The sequence below is a fragment of the Cyrtonyx montezumae genome, unplaced genomic scaffold (genome assembly GCF_038088225.1).
Source record: "Cyrtonyx montezumae isolate F1298 unplaced genomic scaffold, pur_monq_1.0 scaffold_1, whole genome shotgun sequence".
Lineage (NCBI taxonomy): Eukaryota > Metazoa > Chordata > Aves > Galliformes > Odontophoridae > Cyrtonyx > Cyrtonyx montezumae.
The window spans coordinates 16,117,376-16,125,780 of NW_027071825.1; positions in this window are offsets into that span (position 1 = coordinate 16,117,376).

Sequence of the window (8,405 nt, forward strand, 5' to 3'; positions counted from 1 at the left end):
TGGAGTGGTATTTACTCGTTGGACGACCAGGTTTACGTTGCGCTGAAACGAGTCTTGGCGTTTTTGCTTTTACCTCGTCTGATCGGGGTACAATCGCCATTCGGAGCGGTTCTCGCGACGGACGCCCGAGGGCCGCCAGGAGGGCTCGCAGCCTCTGGGTGACCGCTGCCGAACAAAGAGGGAACTCTCGGAGCGCCGTTAGAAGCGCGTTGTGCCCGGCGTCCCTCAGACTGCACAAAGCGACCGAAAGCACTCGGGGCAGGACAAAGCAGCTGGGGCGTGCGGGGTAATCTGGCTCATTATGTACAAATCTCTTATCTTTGCCCTATTTTTTTTCCATGTTCCTTATTACCAGGGCTGTTTGTATGGAAAGAGGATTTGTACAAGAATGATTCCCCACCTGAAATCGTAATCCTCTTTGTGACACTGTAATAACTTTTTCAGCAACCGCATGTAATATCATAAACGTGTGCTGATGACTTCAGCTGGAAACCAGCAGAGACGAGCCACAAGCAGACACAATCTGTTTTCTTGGAAACATGGACCATAATCTTGCAAACATTCTTGCCCGTGAATTATTGTAAGCATATGCGTAGTCCCATTAAACTCCCCAAGCCTAAATTATCCCTTGTGTAATTCCACCATAATCTATAGAATTAATGTGGCTCAATGGAAAACTATCAAACGCACATCTCCATTTGCACTCAGCTCAGTGGCAGAGGACACGTAAATGGGGCAACTCTGCAGCCAGACCTGGCCTGGGAGGGGTCTTCTCTTCCCTACCCATCTGATCCTGATGAAGTGCCTGGGTTTAATTATCAGGCTCAGCTGAGGAGGAGCTGGATGGTTTCTCTGAAGGATGGAGTTTGATGGGTAAAGCCACACAGCAAGTAAGAAGTTCATTTGCTAGTATGGCTTAGGAGGGTGATGTGTGAGGAGGGCTCTTCTGGTGGATTTCATCCTGGGGAGTGCAGAGCCCTTTGTTTGGAGAGCATGCTGCCAGCCATGGGGCTGGGGGAGAAGGTCCATGGGGAGTCAGTGCAGTTCTACCTGGAGACAGGATGGTGCCTGGGTGGAAGCGACTCTTCTTGGGAACCACGTGGCTCAGGAGTGCTGCAGCAATGGTTGTGCTCCTTGGTGAAGCAATGAGGGGCTGCGCTGCTGTATGGCTGATGGAGCTCACTGGCCTGCAGGTAACTGATCATGAGCTAGCTAAAGATCACGTTTTCCAGTAACTCAGTGCTTTAAGGAAGGGAAGAAACTCTTTTATGAGTTTTCTGAGTCACAACTGTTTCTCTTTGGGCACTGAGGGGAAAAAATACTGAATGCTGACCTGGTGAGGCCAAGGATAAGGCTGTGCACCTGCTTCCCTGCTGATGTGCTTAACTGAAAGGAAAAGTGTTAAGACCAACTGCAGTCCCCCTAATTTGGTGGCAACTCGCCTGGGTTGTCCTGTCCCCTGTCAATTCTGGCATTGTCAAATGGCTTGTCCCATGGTGTTGGAGATGCAGCTGCTTGCTAAAGTTTTAGCCTGATTAACCGAGCTTGGAATTCAAGTTATTAAAAGTGCTGCAGGATTGATACAGCTGATGACTGCAGCAAGGCTCGCATCTCCATGCTGGTTGATTCCTGCTCACAAGAGTGTGCAGTAGCAAGCATTAAAAACTGCCCAATAAGATCGCTACAGAACAGGTAGTGGTGAACTCTATCAGTACCCAGAACTATCCTTGACCTTTCATATACAAAGACTGAAAACAATCACTGGTAAGTTATATAACATCTGTTGACCTCCAAGATCTATTTAAAACAGAGCTGTATTCATACAGCTGATTGTAACTATTTTGGAGGATCTCAGGGGGCATGCAGTCCTGACCTCTGTGCTGTAATGAAGCACACCACACTTTATGTACGTGGTATTGCCTGTGTGTCTGCTTTAACAGGCTTTTCTCATCCCAGATGGGACTCTCTTGCCTTTTAGAACAATTAGGGATGCTATGAGGTGTTTGTAGCCCGCTCTTCTTTCCTCTTGAGCAGGCTGTAGAAGACTACTTTTTCTTGACAGTCATAAACTCTACCTAAGGGGATGGCATTTACAAGTGTTTCAAAACCAACAGCTAGAAACGTAAATTTACGTTTATTTATCACACCACAAGCTGAGACACAGGGCCAGATCCAGCCTTGATGGGAATTATCATCTAACATCTACGTCCTGTGTTTTGCCTATCTTGTTTGAGTAAATTCCCTTATATGGAGATGCGTGCAATGCCAAATGTTCTGAGAATTGCAAAGGACCAAACCTAAAATACCACAGTAGAAAAAAGAACTATAAACCAAGACTTCCCTTGAGAGGGAGTGGTGGTGAAAATCCCTGTCTTGTGAAGGATTTTAACTGTGGCTTCTGGAAGTTATAAGACAGGAATCTTAAGTCTTCTTTTTGGGAAAGCCTCCCCTCTGTATTTAACTTTTAACAGTGTAAATGCTATCCACATTCATGAGGAAGTAGCATCCTGAAGTGAAAGACTTATATATATATTTGTACCCATGGAGATTCAGCTTTATTTAAGAATCTTTCATTTTTAACATCTAAACGTTGGGTTCTTAATTCTTCAACTGTTTTTTTGTTTCTTTTTTTTCATTGATTCTAGTGCTGAAATCCTTTTCTGTCCTCTTATGAAAATACGGTTTTGTTTTGCCTTGTATCAGGTGAGGTGAGCTGTTGATCATTAAACTTAAGGTGGATGTTTGTGCTTTTTTAATCTTTTTCTTTTTTAATTTTTGAGATCCACGACCTTCTCTTAAAATGTAATAGTCGCATTCTTATCAGTGGGGAGATAGCTCAACAGTAGTGTAATGCCAAGTTACGTTCCTGGATAGAGTTAACGTTAAGAAAAATGTGGGAAAGAAAAATTATCTGCAACCCATTTAGTGCTGTGGATTTCTTCCACTCCACCCCACTTCTAAATATGAATGACAGGCTTGCTTCTTATGTTATTTTTTAGTTTACTAAAAGTAATACACAAATAGAAAGCAGTGGAGGACTTCAGACTGCTTGCTAAGCAAAATCACCGAAATCTCACCATTTTCTTCTCTAAGCACCATAACAGCAAGTAGGTTTGTTAGCTTGCAGCAGATGGGAGGGAGAATTGAATCTCTGACCTATTTGGCAGGCTTCATTTCCTGACCAGCAAGACCTAAAGCACTCCTAGACAACCTATGTCACCAGCATATGTGTACTCATCTGTTTTATTCCATTTGTCAACAAACTAAAGATACCAAACATCTGCTTTATTTCAGTGATACTTACCTACAAGAACACTGTAGCAAAGCATACAAAGGAAATGCATGCCTGTGAGGACAGTATATGTCACCAGTATTTACCTTTGTGACTTTGTAACAAAGATGACAAACCTATCTTCCTTTATGCTTGTGAAGAAGAAAGGACTGCAATTTTCAGGTGTGTCTCCATAAGGCAGGCTTTGGTAGTCAGAGTCTTGGTGCTGCCTTCATGCTCTTGTTGAAAAGCATGCTAGAGCCCTTAAGAAAGTGTCCATTTTTTCTTAACTATTTTGTTTCTGATAGCTCTTCTGACAACTTCCTGTGTGGAGTGTTGCCTTGTTGCTCCCAAAACTCAGCAGACAGCTCCTGGCAGCTATCAGAAGGCCAAGGTATGTGCCCTCTGGGCAGCACACTCTAGGACTCTTCCTCCCTGTGATAAAGAGAAGAGAATGTGTGCATGCACAGCACAGGGAAACACCAGGCAGCTTTGAGATAAATGAATTGATATAATACTAGTACAGAACGCCTTTGAAAAGAGTTCTGTGACCGTGATGATGTGAAGCTTACAGTGAATATGTGCATCTGTAACTTGCCATAGCCTGGAGCTTTCCTTATTTTTCTATTAACAAACTCCTGACTATTTCATGAGCCAGTTTTCTGTCTTGTTTCCAATGGGATCATCCTACTGGGGAGTTAGAAGATATTTCGTGCTTCCATAGTTTTTGGCACTTAGCTACCACTTTAACTTTCCATACATGTAATAAGAGGCAGTTGCTGGCTCTTCAGGATGTGGACAGACATTTTACATTTATGACTTGGCTCCTGTCTGCTCGTCGTGACCTGAGCTTGATCCAAACACTTGATCTCCCTCTGCTAAAACTTGGTTTTCTTGCCACTTGAGCATGTTGTCTTTACTTCTGTTTGAGTAGAACTCTTCGCAGAGTCTGGGCAAAGTGGTCAACCAGTTCTTAGTTTAACTAATTAGAATATACTGACCCATGAATAGGTTACTTTTTTGATAGTTGAAATCTTCACATTTGCTTATTGAAAATGACTACACCTGAGCAGTGTTGATATTTTAAGTAGATGTTATATTATGCAGTAACACTTTTGTTTTCCTTGTCAAAATCTTGATGTGGAAAAGAGGAACAGAAAATCTTTTCCTTGTTGCCTAATTCTGTGGCTTCTTTCAATTTTAATTATTTAAGCTGTATTTTCTAGGTGAGACAAATTGCAGATGAGGAGTATTTCCCACCTCTGGCACAGTGCTCCTAAAAACTCGAGGAAATCTGCTCTCTTTTAACCTCAGTTCATTATTCTTCTTCGAAGTTATATGGGGTTTACTTATCAGAATTTAGTATAGTTTTAAACAGTACACGAATAATATTTGGAGTCTTTACGCGGACTGACATGGTGCAAAGGAGAAAAGGCTGACGAGTGCTGCACATGATGAGTGAATGGCTGAGACAGAGTGGCATTTAGCCAGGGGCTTACTGCCACAGAGAGGAGACTCAGTTAGCACAATAGTAAGGATCCCAAATCTGTTTGGATAGGAGAGCTTTCAAATAATTGGTGTCACTGTTAATGTACTTCAGTAGATGTCAGAGGATGTGATTCAGACTTCGGGGGAGAAAAGGGAATTTGCAATAGCTGATGTTCAGATAACTGAGACTGTACCGGAATACAGGATCATGAGGTTTTTAGCTGCTTCATCCCAGATCATTAATCTTGTCCATTTTATGCTCGTATTGTATCCCACAGTCACCATTAGAATTTCCAGAAAATGATGAGTGTGGGTGATTTTTTTTTCGTATGTGTGCATGTATGCATGGTGAGGAGAACTCTTCCTTCCCAAGCTGTTAGAAAAGTTTAGTATACGAGTATTGTAGTAGTTATTTGTGAACTTCTAATGAAAGAGATACTGAGTTTTAAACAATAGGTGATAATAATACCATGTACTTTGTGCTAGGTGTGCTCACTCAGTAGGAAATGCAGAATTGGAGCCACTTCTGTTCCGTACATGCAGTTCTCCTGTGTGCTTTGCCTGCTGATCTGCCTCCAGAAGGGGGCAGGGAGGGAAGAGTCGAGTGCAAGCAGAAAATAAGGGTAGTGTTTATTGCAAGTACAAAGGAAGCTTCTAGTTATTAAGATTAAAAATGTTAAGTAAATAGCTTTATTTTGTATCTTCATTCTGTAATAAACTTCATTTTGAGGAAAAAGCTTGGAAGACAAGCATGATATTCTAGAAGTATGACATCATAGCCAGCACAGCTTAGTGTTACAGACTGGTCATAAATTCAGCCTACACAGTAAGAAAACCTTAATTGCTCTGTGTTACATGTCCTGAATTTTCAAAAAAAAAAACAAAAGAGGGGGAAGAAGGTGGCAGTAATAACTTATTTCTCCTCAGAATTATCTGTTAATCCTCCCTTAAGTAGTTCTTTACATAGATGCTGCTCTGTGTATTTCCTCAGTGTTGATATTCCACCCCCATTCTTATTAACCAAGGAAAAAGCTGGATGGAATTGTCAGGAATTCTCTCTAGTCTGGAGATAAATTAAAATATACTCAGCATTGTGATCTTGTTCTTCGATAAATGTCTTTGCAAAGTAATGGGTAACTTCTACATCTGTGACAGAAGAGCAGAGGATACCTACACCAGTGGTGTATCAGCGAATCTGTTATGTACCTAACTACGCTGAAAAGTCTGACTAGTATCCTTTCACAGCCATGTTACTTTCTTAAAGAATCCTTCCAAGTTTTAACGTAGAGCAGCTAAGATACAACTAAAAGAGCTGCTTTACAAATATTGCAGCATTAGTTCTAGCATCTTGCTTTTCAACATGATTGTAAGAAAACAGTAACTGTGATTCCCACAGTTGAATGCCACCATGCATAGTCTTCTTTTTTTTCCTTTTTTTTTTTTTTTTTTAATTTTTGATGGTTGCCTGCAAAAACAGGCCCTGTTTGCTTCTACTGAACAGTAATCTCTGGACTTCATCTTGGCAAAGAAAGTTAGGGAGGTATCTTTTAAGCCACTGGATTTGAGGTTAGGACATTCATTTCTGTGTCAGCTGACATCGCAAGCTGAATCATAAATGAAAGGCAGTGGAGTTCAATTGCACTGTATAACAATAAAGCAGGAAACACTAACTGCCAAACTACTGGCAACACAAACTAGAATTTATAGTAATGCTAACTGAGCAGATCACACTGATGTAACACTGCAAATACCCATGCTTTCTGAATTGAAAGAGAGGGTTTTTGTTTTTAAGAATCTGCTGTGCACCAAACCATGGAAGAGGCAGAATAATGCAGAACAGCACAGCTAGTTCTAGCTTTTTTCTCTCTTTAGTTCCTCCTGAAATTACTTATGACTATTCTGATACCAGCAACTCTGTTGCTTGGATTAAAGTAACTCCAAAGTCTTTACTCCTTTATTATTCATTGCTTTTTAACAAAAATAATGCAATGATCTGATGCATAGTGTATGAACATCTTCATCTATGAGCATTACCTCTTTCTATGAATATAGTAAATACAAAGCCTGCTACAGCACTTGTACAATTAAATCTAAACTAAATACTTGAACCCTGTTCCAGAAAACCACCGTGTTGCAGTCATGAGTATCTGATCTCTGTTGTTTGGGAAAAACTCAAATGAAATACTCTGGGTAGAACAGTGACAAGAATATGGGAGTTCTGGACAGGGAGGGAAGTGGGATGGTTCAGTCTTGAGAAGAAGAGGCCCAGGGGAGGCCTTATCACTATGTACAGCTCCTGAAAGGAGGTTGTAGTGAGGTGAGGATCAGCCACTTCTCCCAGGTAACAGAGACAGGATGAGAGATGATGGCCTTAAGTTGTGCAAGGGGTGGTTTAGGTTGGTTATTAGGAGAAATTTATCCTTGGCAAGAGTTGTGAGGTATTGGAGCAGGCTGACCAGAGAGATGGTGCAGTCCCTGTCCCAGGAAGTGTTCCAGAAAGAGTAAATGTGGCACCGAAGGATGAAGTTTAGTGGGCGTTAATGATTCCATGACTAGTGTTTGTGCTACCATTAATAAAGCATCAATTTACAACAGATCTGTTAAATACATATTGTTCTAACTGATGAAGTAGTGGTGTAACTTGTTTGGAACAGGAAATATAACTTGCAGAGACCCCCTCACTTTCCCCCTTTTTGTCTGTTAAGTATTCTTGCTTCAAGTCTGTCTCTGTTTAGATAATAAATGTCAAACATCTCCTTTAGCTTTATTCATCAGGTATGAGCAAAGATACCAAAAGTATGCTCAAAACTGAAGCTATCGATCAACAAATAAATCTTTCTAAATATGTGCAAAGTTAAAGCCTTTTTGTGGAACTGCTTATTTCTGTTACATTGATATTTCTGTCTGATCCGCTAACTGAAATGCAGAATGTGCTAAACGTTCTTTTTTTGAGTGTGGAGAGGTAGGAAAAAGAAGTCAGGACATCAGATGTGAAATCTTGCACTGTGAGACAGAGTTTAAATCAGCATGTCAGCAAAGGACCATCTTTCTGTGTAACACACCACTTTCTCTTCTCCATTATCATTGCAGGGCAAGGTGGAAATTAAGATGAAAAATGTTCTCCAAAGCCATTCCAGTGAAAGATACTGGTGTGCCTGTCCTTTATTAAGGTGTTTTCTGCAATGACTTCTGCATCAAAATACTTTCTATTGACTTAAACAGTACTGGTCATGAGACTATTGTTATGCTATAGGGAAGTCTGGTGATAAAAAGGAAGTCACATCCAAGTTCCAGAAAGGTCTAGGTTCAAATTGTGTTGCAGATAACCAGAATGGCTTGCTGCTTTCTTTCCTGGATCCTCATCTGCCTTCTGGAACAATCAGAGTAACAAAGTGCAGAATGAGCCAGTGCTGCTTCAAACACTTCACACAGTATTTGCTTATGCTCTGACTGATCGTGGATTCCTAGTGCTGGGAACTCTTTAATACATACGTGCCGCGTTAAAATTCTACGGTACTGACCTTAACCAGATCAGGGCCAAAGAACTGCACATGTGAACAGCAAAATGGTGTTTATTGGTAGCAAACACTTGCTTATATGCCCTATGTGCTTCGTCTACGTCCCTCCCTGAGCGTGCATCACGATT